The following is a 13,418-nucleotide window of genomic DNA, read 5'->3' on the forward strand; positions in this document are numbered from 1 at the left end:
AGCTGGGGCGCCTGGGTGGCTCAGTCGTTAAGCGTCTGCCTTTGGCTCAGGTCATGAGCCCAGGGTCCTGGGATGGAGCCCCACATCGGGCTCCCTCCTCCGTGGGGAGCCTGCTTCTCCCTCTCCCACTCCCTGTGCTTGTGTTTCCTCTCTTGCTGTGTCTCTCTCTCTCAAATAAATACATAAAATCTTTAAAAATAAATAAATAAATAAAAATAAATCTTTAAAAAAAAAAAAGAAAACACACAGCTAACATCACACCCAATGGGGGAAAATGAGACCTTTTTCCTAAGGTCAGGAACAAGAAAGGATGTCCACTCTCCCCACTTTTATTCAACACAGTTCTGGAAATCCTAGCCACAGCAATAAGGAATAAACAGCATCCAAATTAGTAAGGAAGAAGTCAAACTTTCACAATTCGCAGGTGATATGATACTATATATATATAGCAAACCCTAAAAAGATTCCACCAATTCCTCCCGCCAAGCAGGGAGCCCGACGCGGGGCTCGATCCCAGGACCCTGGGATCATGACTTGAGCCGAAGGCAGACACTTAACAACTGACCACCCAGGTGCCCCTCATGCTTCCCTTTAAATGTAAGAAAAAATTCTCCTCCTCTAGAGCCTAGGGAGAGGGTGTGGCCCTGCCAACAACTTGATTTCATACTCTGACCTCCAGAGTTGAGAAAATAAATTTCTACTGTTTTAAGCCACCAAGTTTGCAGTGATGTATTACTGCAGCCCTGGAAAACTAAGATCAGGAATTTCACAGATATTATAGGGTTTAAAAGCCACTGCATTAAACAAAGAAAAAAAGACACTGCCTGATTCCACTTATTTGAAGATGTATTTATTTTGAGAGAGAGCGGAGCACACACACAAGCGGGGGGTGGGGGGCAGAGGGAGAGAGAAAATCTCAAGCATATTCCACACTGAGTGTGGAGCCCAATGTGGGTCTCAATCCCAGATCATGACCTGACCTGAAATCAAGTGTTGGACGCTTAACAGCCTGAGCCACCCAGGTGCCCCTGAAGTTCAACAATAGGCAAATCTCATCCATAGTGATAGAATTAGTAGAATAGAAGAGGAGCAGTATAGACTGGAATGGGTAACTGGGTAAGGATGGTGTGTAAGAAACATTCTTTTTTTTTTTTTTTTAAGATTTTATTTATTTTTCAACAGAGAGAGAGAGACAGCGAGAGAGGGAACACAAGCAGGGGGAGTGGGAGAGGGAGAAGCAGGCTTCCCGCGGAGCAGGGGGCCTGATGTGGGGCTCAATCCCAGGACCCTGGGATCATGACCTGAGCCGAAGGCAGACGCTTAACGACTGAGCCACCCAGGCGCCCTGTTAGAAACATTCTATATATTTTTTTTTTAAGATTTTATTTATTTTTTAGAGAGCGAGTGAGAGAGAAACAACATGAGAGGGGAAAGGGTCAGAGGGAGAAGCAGGCTCCCCGCTGAGCCGAGAGCCCGACGTGGGACTCGATCCCAGGACTCTGGGATCATGACCTGAGCCGAAGGCAGACGCCCAACCATCTGAGCCACCCAGGCGCCCAGAAACATTCTATATTTTGATCTGGGTGGTAGTTACATGAGTAGATAAAAACATATTTTTTTAAACTAAAGAATAGTGTATATTCTGGATGATATAATTTTAAAAAAGAAGAAAACACAAAGATACACTATCAAAATAATAATCACAGAAACTTGCTAAATAAGTTATGATTGAAGACTTACTAGTAGTTCAGAGCTATCTTAAGACTTAACCCATTGTAACCAGGCACACTGAAAGATACATAATTTCCAAATACTTAGTCTCATCTTTCAATATATGTGTTTGTGTATTTACATGAAAGAGATAATAGGAAAATAGGTCAAAGACAAGCACTCTTCAATATTTTTATTTGACAGCACTGTTGGGACTTAAACAGTTTTGGTGCTGAATACCAAAATAGGTTATTTGATTTATGTTTTGCCATCTTAAATATGTTAAAGATGAAATAAATTTACCTCTGTTAAATAACATTTTTTAAATGAACATGTTCTAGCTTAATATGTATAGATTTTTAACATGAGTTTCCTCACCAGAGTCTTACAAAATAGAGACACAATCTCATATTGTAGGAACATTTTATGTAAACAGTTGCAACTACTGGGAAGGAGTAAATCTTAGATTTATTTAGTAAAATAGCTAAACTCCCTGCTGGTGGGAGAAAAGTCCTTCACAGCTGAACCTATTTTTTCCTGCTTTGCTAGAGACAAAAAAATGGTATCAGGAGATAATGGTAGAGGATCTATGCAAGCCTGTGCCTGGAAAAGAGAGAGAGAGAGAGAGAAGAATGCTAAGAAATCTAAGTAAAGCAGTTCTTTTAACTTCAGCAAGCACTTAAACTCTTCTCCCTCAAGTCAGATTAAAAGCTGAATGGAGGACAGTCAAATTTTTGTGATGAAAATTAGGATTTCAAAATTACAAACACAATGAAAATTCCACATCCATGAAGAAAAATAAAAAGTTGAGTTAATTTGATTAGACGCATTTTTTTCCTGCTATTGTCAACTCTACAACCTAATTCCCTCTTAAAATACAACTCCATTCCACTGCTTTTGAAAATGAGTAAATGTAGCAGTGTGGGTATAAGTAAGAATATGGTTACTTACCAAATCTCACTTAAGAACACAATTTTTCTTCACATAAAATGACTTACCTAAAACTTTAATATTAGTATGTAATATCATAGTATTATAGACAGATCAGATATACCTCATTAGAATCTTACCTATAAACTTTAGTGCCCTAAAAATAAACAAACTTTAGTATCCTATCTATATATTTTAAAGCCACCAGTTTGCTATAAATTATATAACCTTTCCCACCTAATAAAACCTTACACATGACTTTTGTAAGAAAGCAGGAATATGAAAGGTTACCGTAATATGATGACATCACTGGAGGAATAATGATCTATATTGTTTTCTTTAATGATTTCATATACAAACATGAAGCTGGTTCTTACTTATAGTGCAATGGATATGGCCATTAGTTTGGTTCATGTTGATTCAGCAAAACTATAGCACAGACGTTTGATTTTTTAAGTTTTGGTTTAGCATGTTCTTGGAACTCCTGATACTGAATCATTGAATATATGACTTTAAAATAACATCTTTTTATTTTTCAAGGTGACATATAAGCACATACTGATAATTTAATAACTTAACCATAAACCATAAAAATTTAGAAGAACTAATTCAGTATATAAACCTAAGGCATACCTAATTATTACAAAACCATAAAATGGAACTATAAAAGACTATTACTTTAACTTTCCTTAAAATGAAATCTTTTTTTGCACATCTCACACAATAAAAAGCAACTGCAATGCCCTATAGAATAGCAGCACCTGCAGGAAAAGATCCAGTCTAGCAACTGTTGGTACTTAACCCATTACACTTTATTTTCAAACATCAAGGCACTCTCCTTCCCCTGCCTTCCTGTATACTCAATGGATGAAACTGAAAAAAACAGAGCTCAGAGTATTCATGCTGAACTCCCACAACTATACAGCTGAATCTCATACATCCTCTAAAAATACTGTCCTGAGAACAGGCTTTAACACAATTGTGCAGCATCTTGCTCCTAGCTAGGAGTTCCACAGAAGATAAATATTCTATCATACACTTAATTTCTATAAAGGAGTCTATATTTTTAAAGGACACTTACAATAAGAACTAGATAAGAACACTAAAATAAGAGAAACCTGCAATGTTTAAACTGCACAAGGAAAAATATGACCAAGAAAAAAAATTACTTACTTCAACCCTTAATGATATTTTACAGGCAAAGATATTTTCAATAAGAAAGTAAAATATTATTCACTCAACAATAATGATTTTCTTAGTGTATTTTTTATAAGTCAACATGTAAAAATCACCTGAACTGTAATCAATGATTTGAGAAAAATAATCTATCTTGTTTTGTCAATATTTTAATGTTTTTAATATTTTAGAAAACTTTTGATATTACAAAAAAAAGTTTAAAATTTCTTTGGCATATTACTATACCTAAAGGTCTGTCAAAAAAGGGGGAAAACTCTCTAGTCACCTGATCATGGTGTGCTGGCAATTTCTCAAACATCTGCTGAAGGTCAGATTTCCATTGCATGGAAGCAATCAATGGAACTACACAATTCTCCTAGCACTAAAAAAAGCTAAACAGAACACTATTTTACATAAGTAATAAAATATAACCCTAGCTTTGTAATAAACTGTAGCAAAGTCTATCTCCTCCCCCACAGAATTCATACATTTAAAACATGGTTATAATATTCTTTTTGCATTTTATTTTAAAATTATGCTTATTATGTCCATGAAGTGTGTATATAAAACTTCACACCTTCCATTTAGTAAAAAATTATATAATCAATTTTTTAATTTCACACTCCAAAAAAGCACTATACATCTAAATGAAATTTTAAGAATAATTTAAATGTAATGATACGTATTTATAGGTTTGTGGTTTTTTTTTACAAGTATGAAAACATAATAGCAGGCCACTTATTTCAGTGAGAGTGATTCATTTTGCAACTAATTCACACTAAGATGACTGGGTTTACAAGAAGTTATATGGTTAAAACTAAACTTGTTATAGAAACATTCAGATTCTTCTATGATTATAGAGACTGCTGATGTCAGTTACTTTGAAAAAATTTTTGATCCAAATCACCTTGAACACATTTCATACTCTACAACTAAGGAAACTTGATCAATTGTTTAAACAAGTAATGAAACACAACAGGTTACCAAAGAATTATAGTTAAATATTACAAGAAGCAGTGTCAATGTACATATTTATGAAGTACTACTTTATTGGATCTTCTTTTTAAGAACAGAAATAAAGGTTAGGGCACTTGAGGGGCTCAATTAAGCATCTGCCTTCAGTTCAGGTCATTATCTCAGGATCCTGGGATTGAGCCCCACATCAGGCTTCCCGATCAGCGAGGAGTCTGCTTCTCCCTCTCCCTCTGCTCGTGCTCTCTCCCTCTCTTCTCTCAAATAAATAAAATCTTTAGAAAAGTGTATTCAAGCTAAAATTAAAAGTTAAAGTACTTTCCCCTTCAAAGTACTCTATGTGTTAAACACTCAAATTGCTGCCAAAGTTTTACACTGTAGCTATAAAATGATGAAACATTTTTAAATATAAAAATGTGCCCTTTTATATAAGCCTACACAATTATGGACAGTTTTAAATCTTAGATTAAAACACTTTGCCAAAGACTCTCAGAAAATTAGTAAGCAAAACATAAATGATCAAGTGACTACTTGAAGCTTTTTTTTTTAGAAGCTTAATGTTAATATTTTTAAGTAACACAGGAATCCTTTTCTCATTTAAAAATATGGTAAAGCTACCAGGAAATAGATGAATCATAAAACCCTGCTTGTGATTATACTATATACTAATAAGGAACTTCCATCATATTGTAGATATAAATTACAACACAATGCAAAATAGAGAACTTACTTTAAAAAAAAGAGAGAGCGAGAGAGCATGTGAGGGAGTGAGAGAGGGAGAGAGAGAATCCCAAGCAGGCTCCCTGTTCAGCAAGGGGCTGCAAGCAGGGCTCAGCCTCACCACCCTGAGATCATGACATGAGCCGAAATCAAGAGTCTGATGCTTAAAACTGAGCCATCCAGCAGCTTCAGAGAGATTTTACTTCTAATAAGACTATTGTTAAGGAAAGTTGGGCCTTAAACAATCTAATCCCAGCAAAACAACTGAATTAACAAGTGTGGTCAAGTTAGAACTACACCATCTTCCTAATACAGACAAGTTTTTATTTTTGAATGAACTCAACTATTTAGATTATAATTTTGCTCTAATAACCTTCATTACTTTATATAGGATTATAATTTAATTCCAAGAAAGAGTAATACTGGATCTATGCTAAGTATTTTCCAAGAATATTATCATCATAAAAAGATAAGCTCCCAAGTGATGCTGATTGTACTGCTCTAAGGATCACACTTAGAAAATTGCCATACTAAAGGGTATCTGTAACATGCATCCTAACAAACTAATCTATCTGGCACACAGTTTCCAAATTAATCTTCCTTTAACAACATTTAAAAAGCATTAAACAGTTTTTCAGAAATCTCTCCATGGTTTCTCATGGGGAATACCATAACATCTAAATTTTTTAAGACTAGTACTGAAGGTATTAGAAGAAAAGTCGTTAAACAGTTCATCTCATTTTTCTTTGATGGCTAAAATGAAAGTCTGTCTACATACTTTTTTTTTTTTTTAAGATTTTATTTATTTATTTGACAGAGAGATACACAGCGAGAGAGGGAACACAAGCAGGGAGAGTGGAAGAGGGAGAAACGGGCTTCCCGTGGAGCAGGGAGCCCGATCCCAGGACTCTGGGACCATGACCTGAGCCGAAGGCAGACGCTTAACCATCTGAGCCACCCAGCCCCCCCCCCACATATTTTTTAAAGCCATGCTAAAACCACTCAATATTTTCTATGTACTTACGTTATCAGGCACTGCCAGGAGTAGAGTTATAAACAGCAAAAGCTACCTCTAACTAAAAGACGTGTATGTAAACAAATAATCAAAATACCATGCAGGAATTTCTGCTTTCTGTATAATTCATATCACCATCTCTATAACAATTAAAATGCTAGATAAGATACATTTCAAGTTTGTGTTTTTTAAAGCTGACTGCTAATGCTAACAAGATAGAGAGGATTATTAAGCCAAGAACCTGAAGAGGTAAAAAAAAACCCACAGACAGATGGAGCACTGTCAGCTACTTTTGCCCTGAAGTTCAAAATCCAAGCAATACACCAAGTTGCAAAGTTACATGGTGGTCTCCCTAAGGCCATCTCTAACAAAGTCCAAATCTAGAGTCCACCAAAGGTAAGAACCATGGTAACTCCCCTAACTGGCTCAGAACTCTGAAAGGCTATATCCTGGGAGCAAGAGTGACCCAGAATTAAAACACTTCTTGCATGGTCTTAAGTAATGAAGACGGTCAGAAAATGTTTGAGTAAAGACGGTCAGAAAATCTAAAATGACACTTAGAATAAGACACTTAACTGGATTACTGTCACCAGGTACCTGGGTGAATCAAATACAAATTCTCAATGGAAAAAGACAGTATTATCCTAGACATTAAATTATTCCTACAACTAATTTTTCAAATAAAGAGCCCAGCACACAAACAAAACCAAGTGCATGAGAAGGCAACACGAAGAAAAACCAGCAGAATCAAATGAACTAAAATTACTTAAAGTATTCCTGTGAAAACAAATGCCAACAAACATACTAGATATCAAAATTTGTAGAATGCAGCTAGTGAACTGCTAAAAGGAAAATTTAAAGGCTTAAATGCATGTATTAAAAAAGAAGGGGCTGCAGTCCTGAGCCCGCCCCTTGCCACCCGCCCGCCCACCATGGAGCCCCGCCCCAACGGCCCCGCGCTTCGTCCCCGCTGACATCCACGAGGCCTGGTTCCACGAGACGTGCAGCCTGTGGCCCGGCCAAGCCCTGTCGCTGCAGGTGGAGCAGCTACTACACCATCACCGCTCGCGGTACCAGGATATCCTTGTCTTCCGCAGTGAGAGCTACAGCAATGTGCTGGTGTTGGATGGCGTCATCCAGTGCACGGAGAGGGATGAGTTCTCCTACCAGGAGATGATAGCCAACCTGCCCCTCTGCAGCCACCCGAACCCACGCAAGGTGCTGATCATCGGGGGTGGGGACAGAGGTGTCCTGCGGGAGGTGTTGAAGCATTCCTCCGTGGAGTCTGTGGTCCAATGTGAGATCGATGAGGACGTCATCCAGGTCTCTAAGAAGTTCCTGCAGGGCATGGCCGTGGGCTACTCCAGCTCCAACTGACCCTACACGTGGGCGACGGTTTTGAGTTCATGAAACAGAACCAGGATGCCTTCGATGTTATCATCACTGACTCCACAGACCCTATGGGCCCTGTAGAGAGTCTCTTCAAGGAGTCCTATTACCAGCTCATGAAGACGGCCCTCAAGGACAATGGCGTCCTCTGCTTCCAGGGCGAGTGTCAGTGGCTGCATCTGGACCTCATCAAGCAGATGGGGCAGTTCTGCAAGTCGCTCTTCCCCGTGGTGGCCTATGCGTACTGCACCATCCCCACCTACGCCAGCAGCCAGATAGGCTTCATGCTGTGCAGCAGAAATCCCAGCACCGACTTCCGGAAGCCCATACAGCCTCTGACACAGAAGCAGGTGGAGCAAATGCAGCTGAAGTACTACAACTCAGACGTGCACCAGGCCGCTTTCGTCCTGCCTGAGTTTGCGCGCAATGCCCTCAATGATGTGAGTTGATTCCAGGAGCCCGTGCTGACGCCGCCCAGGACCTCAGGCCAAGGAGCCTCCAGGGCGCCTGCGCGCTACGAGCCCGACGAGACCCCCCCCCCCACCCCCCGCCCCGCAGGTGTGCCCACCAAACAAGTGTTACAGGCCCCAGAATGCTGCCCGGGCTTCCCTGCTGGGCGGACTCTCTGTCGATGTGGCGTCCAGCCTCCAAGCCTCTACCAGCTGTGTACAGCACCTTCTCCACCTTCTGTCACCCTCACTCACCAAACACGTGTGTTTATAATAAATTCCGGGGAAAAAAAAAAAAAAGAAGGGCTGGGAAATAACAATCAAGAATCCATCGCAAGAAATTCGAAAGCAAATCACAAAACAGGCATTCTATGAAAGAAGGAAAATAAAGATCAGAGTAGAAATTTATACAATACAAAACAAACATCCTATAAAGAAGATTTTGTCAACCAAAATGTGCATTTTTGAAAGGATTAGTGAAACTGATAAGCCTCTGGTGAGACTAATGGGGAAAAACAGGTAGACACTATAGAACGAAAGAGAGGACATCAAAGTGGCAGACCCTTACTGTTTAGAGACACAAACTTCAATGGCAAAACTATAGAGCAAAGCAAGAAAAACCTATTACCATGAAAATCTGGATGGCAATTACTTCCAGGTAGAAGAAAAGAGTTGTGATGACTAGGGGGTGGAACTGGTAGAGCTTTTGAGTACTGGCAATGTTCTATTCCTTGATCTGGATGGAGGGTGGTTACACAGGCATTTGCTTTACATAATTAAATAAGCTATACAATCTCTACTTTGTACACTTTTCTGTATGTGTTATTGTTAGGAACTGAATCGTGACCTTCAAAATTCTGATGTTGAAGCTCTAATCCCCAATGTGACCATATTCAGAGATAGGACCTTTATTTATTTATTTATTTTAAAGATTGTATTTATTTGACAGAGAGAGAGCACGAACAGAGGGAGAAGCCAACTCCCCGCCAAGCTGGGAGCCCGATTCGTGTGGCTCGATCCCAGGACCCTGGGATCATGACCGTAGCCGAAGGCAGACTGAGCCACCCAAGCGCCCAGAGATAGGAGCTTTAAGAAGTTTTAAATTAAATGAGGTCATATGGGTGGGGCCCTAATCCCACAGGTCTGGTGTCCTTAAAAGAGGAAGAGACAACAGGCCCCTCCACACCCACCGTCAGCACAGAGGAAAAGCCATGTGAGGACACAGCAAGAAGGTATACATCTGTATACCAGAAAGAGCCCACACCAGAAACCAATCTTGACAACACCATGATCTTGGACTTCTGACCTCCAGAACTATGAGAAAATAAATTTTTGGGGCGCCTGGGTGGCTCAGTCGTTAAGCGTCTGCCTTCGGCTCAGGTCGTGATCCCAGGGTCCTGGGATCGAGCCCCGCATCGGGCTCCCTGCTCCGCGGGAAGCCTGCTTCTCCCTCTCCCACTCCCCCTGCTTGTGTTCCCTCTCTCGTTGTGTCTCTCTCCGTCAAATAAATAAATAAAATCTTTAAATAAATAAATAAATAAATAAATTTTTGTTGTTTAAGCCACCCAGTCTATGGTATTTTGTTATGGCAGCCCTAGCAGATCAATATATAGTTATGTTTTATATTTTGAAAGGTAAAAAAAAAAAAAAAAAATAGAAGGTGACAGGTGTCACCATGGGTACCATGGAGGAGGTAGAAGCCATTTATTATAAAATTATTTTAGGGGCGCCTAGGTGGCTCAGTTGGTTAGGCGTCTGCCTTTAGCTCAGGTCATGACCCCAGAGTACTGGGATTGAGCCCCGGGTCGGACTCCCTGCTCAGCGCGGATCCTGTTTCTCCCTCTGCCGGCCGTTCCACATGCTTGGGCTCTCTAATAAGTAAGTAAAATCTTTAAAAAATAAAACAAAATTTTTAAATAAAATTATTTTAACTGCAACAAATTAATATTTTAAAAGAAACACTCGCTAATTGCTCACCCTAACAACTAATAGATTTATCCTTTCCACACTTTTCTTACAACATTCCCTCTACCTGAAATATTTTTTATTCAGTCTAATAATCCCTTTTCTCCAGTTTAACTAGTCAAATGAGATTAAATATTGTACCCAACTGCCACACTACATGGAGAGCAGTTGGACAATGATATGCCCCCTGAATGTGATTACCATGAAAAGAAACACTGAAACTTGGGAAGGTAATTAAAATACTGGTCATAAAAAACAGTAAAAAAATACAAGATTTTGCTATTGCATATTAAAATGGGGCAGTTCCGTGAAAAGGTATTCTTGTCTTTTTGTTGTAGGATACAACATAAAATTTGTCATTTTAGCCATATTTAAGTTTATAATTCAGTGGCATTACTTTCACACTGTTGTGCAACCATCATTACTATCTATTTTCAAGACTTCTTTATCACAACAAACTCTTTTTAAAAAAGATTTTATTTCTTTGAGAGAGAGAGCTAGAGAGAGCACAAGTGGGATGAAGGGCAGAGGGAGAAGCAGATTCCCCACTGAGTTGGGAGCCTGATGCAGGACTCAATCCTGGGACTCCAGGATCATGACCTGAGCCAAAGGCAGACGCTTAACCGACTGAGCCATCCAGGTGTCCCACAACAAACTATTCATAAGCAGTAATTCCCCTATCTGCTCTCCCCTCAACACCAGGTAACCTGTAATGTACCTTCTGTTTCTATGAATTTGCTTATTCTAAATATTTCACATAAGTAGAATCATATAATATTTGGCCCTTTGTGTACAGCTTAGTTCACTTAGCATATTTTTAAGGTTCATTCATGTTGTGGTAGGTATCAGAATATCATCCCTTTTCATGGCTTTGTAATATCCCACTGAATCTATTACCACATTTTATTTATCCATCTATCTTTTGTTGGGTATTTAGGTTGTTTCTGCCTTATAGCTATTGTAAATAATGCTGCAAAGAAGATGGGCATACAAGTATCTGCTGAGTCTGAGCATTCAATTCTTTGAGATATACCTAGGACTGGAATTGCTGAGTCATGCAGTAATTCTGTTTAGCTTTTTGAGGAACCACCAAACAGTTTTCCATATTGGCTGCACCATTTTTTACATTCCGACCAACAATATATGAAAGTTCCAATTTTTCCACAGCCTCACCAACACATGTTATTTTCTGGTTTTTTTGGTTTGTCTTATGTGTGGTTTTTCTTGCTTTTTAAAAAATTATAACCATCCTAGTAAGTGTGAAGTGGTAGTACATGGTGGTTTTGATTTACATTTCTCTAAAGACTAAAGATATCAAGGACTTTTTCATGTGCTTATTCGCTATTATTATACTACCTTCTTTGGAGAAATGTCTATTCAAGACTTTTTCCCATTTTTTAAAAAGATTTATCTATCTATCTATCTATCTATCTATCTATCTATCTATCTATCTATCTATCTATCTATCAGAGAGGGAGAGCACAAGCAGGGGGAACAACAGGCAGAGGGAGAAGCAGGCTCCCCGCTGAGCAAGGAGCCCGATATGGGACTCGATCCCTGGACTTGGGGATCATGACCTGAGCCGAAGGCAGACTGAACGACCCAGGTGTCCCTCTAAGAACTGGGTCTGGGAACCCTAAAAGAGTAAACAAGTCAGACAAATAAAAGATTATATTCAAATAAATTATCTAGTTGACCCCTGAACAACACAGGGGTTAGGGTGCCAACCCCCACACAGTTGAAAATCCATGTATAACTTTTGATTCCCCCAAAACTTTACTGATAGTCTACTACTGACCAGAAGTCTTACCAATAACAGTTGATTAACATATATTTTGTACATTGTATGTATTACATACTGTATTCCTACAATAAAGTAAGCTAGAAAGAAGATAATGTTAAAATCATAAGAAAGAGAAAACCACATTTATAATACTGTTCTATATTTATCAAAGAATCCACATATATGTGCACTTGCACAGTTCAAACCCATGTTAAGGACCAACTGCATACTGATCTACAAACAACAATCACTTTTCAACCCTTCAACAAAACATTTAAAAAGGTTTACCACTATATTCCATTCTAAAAGACCAAATTAATTATTGAAGAGGTTAAGAGAATTAAAAAAAAAAAAAAGAATAGGGAAAAAACAGGGGTAAGATTAATGCACTGAAACACCAAAGAATGATATATTTAGTTTATTGTTCCAGAAGCGGCACCATTATGAAAAATAAGATGGTCCAGCCTATAGCTGTAAGAGGCTTTTCCCAAAGTACCACAACCTCTGGTTGTATACCCAATATCCATACACCTCGCTTTCTTTCCAAAAGCACACAAATTTTGTTAGGGGAAATAAAGGCCAATCCTAAATCTTCCAGCCTCCTGGAAATGGCCATGTGACATAATTCAGGATAATAAGATATATATGTGTAAGATCTGAGGTAACTTGAGCTGAGGTTTCTTAGAAAGATCTTTAACTAGGGGCAAATATAGATGATATGAACCTTTTTGCCCTTTTCCACTTTGTCCTTCTTTCTGTTTGGAGCTATACGGAGCAAGGCATAGCATCAGCTATGTTGTAACTGTCCCTGAGGAAAAGATTGAGAGAACTGCCCTATCTTCAAAAGCAACATCCTTAAGTGACCACATCAATCCTGGAATGTCTACTTCTAGGTTTCTTGTTAAAACACGGACAACTAAATACCTATTTTGTTTAACCACTGTTACTTGGAATTATGGTTAAGTGAAACCAAACTCAATCTCTAACTAAAACTACCTCTAAACTCTCCAAGAATCTCTAACTAAAAGTACCTCTAAACTCTCCAAGAAGAGGGGTCATCTATACATCCCCAATACCCATATAATAACTGGCACTAAAAAAAAAATATTATGAGATAGAAGGGTATAAAAGCTTTAAAGGATCAGGTGCAAGTTCTTTTTTTTTTTTTAGGATTTTCTTTATTTATTTTAGAAAGAGAGTAGAATGAGGAACAGAGGGGGAGAGAGAGAGAGAGAATCCCAAGCCAACTTTGAGCTGAGCTCGGAGCCTGACTCAGAGCTCAATCCCACCACCCTGAGATCATAACCTG

At 38.9% G+C, this 13,418-nt stretch overlaps 1 protein-coding gene and 1 pseudogene across 2 annotated transcripts in view; one reads left to right on the forward strand and one right to left on the reverse strand.

Annotated features, from left to right (window-relative positions):
• The window catches only part of LOC118020124 (probable JmjC domain-containing histone demethylation protein 2C), a 342,056-nt gene that overhangs the window by 233,663 nt on the left and 94,975 nt on the right, over window positions 1–13,418 (reverse strand). The window lies entirely within an intron of this gene.
• On the forward strand, window positions 7,456–8,361 carry LOC118020139 (annotated as a pseudogene).

This window comes from Mirounga leonina, unplaced genomic scaffold (genome assembly GCF_011800145.1).
Source record: "Mirounga leonina isolate KUSES-001 unplaced genomic scaffold, KU_Mleo_1.0 Mir_109, whole genome shotgun sequence".
Classification (NCBI taxonomy): Eukaryota; Metazoa; Chordata; class Mammalia; order Carnivora; family Phocidae; genus Mirounga; species Mirounga leonina.